Source organism: Styela clava, chromosome 10, assembly GCF_964204865.1.
Source record: "Styela clava chromosome 10, kaStyClav1.hap1.2, whole genome shotgun sequence".
Taxonomy (NCBI): domain Eukaryota; kingdom Metazoa; phylum Chordata; class Ascidiacea; order Stolidobranchia; family Styelidae; genus Styela; species Styela clava.
The window spans coordinates 12,328,317-12,332,478 of NC_135259.1; the positions used below are offsets into that span (position 1 = coordinate 12,328,317).

Sequence of the window (4,162 nt, forward strand, 5' to 3'; positions counted from 1 at the left end):
TTCCCAAATTAAAAAATGGATAAAATAACAGAACAAAACTTCATCATCATCAGCGTTTCAGAATTCGAACTTCAATCATACACAAGACGGATTATTTTATCCATTTCCCGTTGAGTCAAAGTTATGTTTTTAAAAATCAGAAGCCGAAGAGTTTAAAAATGATTTGAAGAATTAACAGTTTTGTTTTTCAACTCCTAAACTTGTCGCGTACAATTGTTAGTCGCGATTTAAATCGTTACTGTGGCTGTGAAGATAACTCCATAATTAGTAAAAAATACGCTCATTTGCGACTGCTCACTTATTTAATTATAAATTTTAGGCAATTGAAAATCCAACTTGAATTGCTTATTTGGTATTATCTATTCTAAAGAACTAAGGCAATGACCAAGAGCAAGTGCTAATATGTTTTGAAATAATCATGTGATTTCATGGTTTATATAAATATAATGATGATAAGCATTGGAAAAATCGATAAAAACAACAAAAAGTAAATCAGCAGACTTCAATCCTAAAACTATGAACCTAAATGGAGTATCAAATTACTTTGAATATGTTTTAAGTCATCACATATGATAGCTAAACGTTTTATCACATTAATAATAAGAATTTCTAGAACCCACAACAGTCTTACATTATGTGATTTTATACGCGTGCTCTATTGAGAAGAGATAGCTACAAATCTATCATCTTCACAAAAAATACAATCGACATAGAAAGCAGGTATTGCAAAACATGTCGATTTTCGTTAAGTTAAATCTTTCAGAATTTTGCAAATGACGTCAAAGTTTGTAAGAGTGAACACTGATTATAGACGTGTGTGTCTTGAATTCATCCTTCCATCAGTTCTGGAATTTGTGGAAAAGTCAGGTGTAAAATGTAAGTGGTTTCTTCAAAGTTTTTATTTTCATAGTGAACACGGTTTATGTACGTGTATGTTTTGAATTGATCTTTTCTTTAATTCAGGCATTGTTCGAAATCCAGGAATAAAAACGCAGGCAGTTTCCTTGAAGTTCTCTAACATGAATCCAGAATAACATGCAATGGAATCATCAACATCAACAATAGCTGGCAATGCGCACGATACATTCAAATGTGAAATGAGATTTGGTGAATGATGAAGACCTAAAAATAAATGTCAAGTTTGAGTGATATAAAAACTAAATTTATGGGTAAGAAATGAGCAAAACTAAAACAAGAGAGCAATGCTAAAATATATATATAATACCAGAGATCCAATAACCACAGTACCTGCACCGTGAGCCCATATGACTCACATGGAAATGTGGCTGACCACCGAATAAGAAAAATCACAACAAACGACGACAACTTCAGCAACGCTGTATCAAAACGTTCCATGGAACCATGGATATGGACATTTCGTGTCCAATATCATTACCCCATATACCACGGGTGGCCAACCTGCTTTCGACCGCGATCGACTAAAATCTTCAAAATAGCTTGCGATCAACTGATCGGTAATAAAGTCACACATAAAAAAAAATGAGTACTGAATATGCAGATAACTACACACGTGCATATAAAAAATTCCGCCGCTACCAATAAACTCGGCTCTGTGGGTGTATATGGAATCGCCAACAAATTTGTATTTTTTATGTTCCATTTAATTTGTTAGTTGGATTATGTAATTGTACGTGTCCGGAAAATTCGCCGCAGGAAGTTTGCAGTTGGAAATTTCGCGCATAATAGAGAACATTTTGCTGCAAAACAAGTATTTGTTATAAAAGCAGTTGGGTTCATAGGGTTAGGTCTTAAATACCGAATCTTTTTTAAATAAGGCGATTTTTCCTATGCGGCGAAATTTCCAGCGGCGAGATTTCTCACGACAAATTTTCCTAGAACCGTAATTGTACCCGGAGTAAATTTTCATCGTTATTTAAGATTTATTCGAATCATGCAATTCAGTTCTAAGGCCTGCCCAAAGTATCTATTATATCCGAACAGCGAGAAATAAATAATCTCAAACCATAAATGTCACATGACTGAACAAACTTCAGTATCTAATTTACAATTTCCTCCTAAGTGCGATTGTTAATCGCTCGCTTGGAACATTCTGATGCCACTGTTACCTTTACAAATACAATTTATCATACTACTCTTGGAGTAAGGCAATAACGTTTGCATACTGCAGACGGTATCGTAAGATCGTTTCTCAGCCAAGACACACGATATTCGCCAAGTTCATTTCTAAACTATTTCAGCGGCGAAATATTTAATTTGTTACGTAATAAATAACATGCTCTTTCCGTCTATCGGGCTTTCACAGACTCAAATACTGTAAGTATATATATATATATATATCGTATTTTGCGCATGTACAGAACTATGTATGTCTTGTTTCAAAACACACTAAAGGCGCTGGCGCTGCATAAAACTGGTTCAAGGCGATTCAGGGGGGTATGTTATTAAATTCACTCAACATCAAACGCGATCGACTACTCGAGGCTTGGTGATCGATAGGGATACGTTCGAAAAGAATTGTTTTAAAACAATTTTTTAAATCAAGTTTTTTTGCCTGTTTTGTTCAAAATGGCTGTACTATTTGATTTTTTTGTATTAAATAGGTTGAAGAAAAATGGATGTAAAAACTTGTCAAGCGCTTCTTATTTGCAATAAATCTTTCAAAACGCCACAAATATCGATAGAGGCTCATGCACACCTTCCCAAGCTGTAGTTCAATGGTTGGCACAGTAAGACGCAACCGATAAGCCATTACGTGAACGACCCAGCTGCGATGAAACCACGTTGCGAAAATTGAAATGCGATCGAATAAATGAGTTTGTATAACCTTGAAAACTCACGTCAACTTTAAAAATCGACCAGTCGATCGCGATCAACGTGTTGGCCACCCTTGTCCTATACCTTATTGGACACGAGAAGTGGACATACAGATCATTTTCCTATTATGTTGTTGCTTATAGAATTCTCGTTGTTGTTGAAAAAATTGCTTTTCTCTTCAACTACTTGACCAATTGAAATTTTCAGTGATTAATGATTGTATTTCCTACAGGAAGGCTATTACTTTTATTATTTTCAAAGATTTCTGTGCGCTTTATAGGATTCGTTTTTGTTTGCGATGACTGTCGTACTGGTAGTCTACTGTGACAGATTCCATACCCATTTTACCTCGTTTTGGTTTTCGTGGCCAGGTATTTGTGAATCGCTCTCTTGTTATCACTAGCATTCCGAAACCATCAACATTTTCAGAAAATCGATGACTTATCATGAATTATCGACTTACCTTCGGATTGCACAAGATTCATTTGATAAGTATTTATAAACAACAAAATTAAAATGTAATATAAACTCATATTTGTTTTCATAATTATTGCTTGTTAAATAAAACAAATAATGAAGTGATTTATACACGATATTGCTGAAATATATGACATAAACATACATGAACAAGTAAACAACGAAGCAAATTATCAGAGTCAAGTCATTTTGTATAATTATCAATATTAGCAAAACGCGGCACAACAGAATTATCGCGCCAGTTTGAAGCACGATTCATGCAAAGCAACAGACGAGTTGCCTATTGTTGACCTAACGACACAACGTGTTACCTCCAACAAATACGCTTTAATAACGACTTATACAAAAAGTAAATTTATGTTTTCTTTCTGATATTGCTGTCTTGTGATAGGACTCGAAACAAATAACGTCAAAAAAGTTTGTTTAAGCCATGTTTTAAACAATTTAAAGGGCCATCTCACAATTTAGTAGAAGAAAAGCAGTCAATCTATAAAAACAACATCCTTTTTTACTATTTCCTTTCAAAATAATACCTAAGATTAATGTTGATCAATAGATAATACATAAATCAAATACAAACAACACTGTCCCACTGTAGCTTCATCAGTATTTTGTATAGCACCGTCAAAATTGTAAAAATGTTACGAAGAAATTAGAATTTTTAATTTTTGTGTGGGAAAATTTTAATTGCTATGTAATTTCGTAGATGTCCGATTGAAATCCAACCCAGAAATTAATTCCGATAATTTGTAGTTTGGAAATTTTTGCAAACCTTTTTTCAAAAACAAGCATGATCAATGGTTCAAATGTATGTTTTGAGCTAAAATCACTGATAAAACGTGCTATGGGTTCGACCTATCACTTGGTCCCTCCATATGTCATAGGTAAA

The 4,162-nt window shown here is 34.0% G+C and overlaps 1 long non-coding RNA gene across 1 annotated transcript; it reads right to left on the reverse strand.

Moving 5' to 3' along the window:
• Nucleotides 1-784: 784 nt before the first annotated feature.
• Nucleotides 785-3,381, reverse strand: LOC144428048 (uncharacterized). Its single transcript, XR_013478021.1, has 2 exons — nt 3,260-3,381; nt 785-1,122 (listed from the first exon to the last, which is right to left on the reverse strand). It is a non-coding gene; the product is annotated as an uncharacterized LOC144428048 (long non-coding RNA).
• Nucleotides 3,382-4,162: the final 781 nt, after the last annotated feature.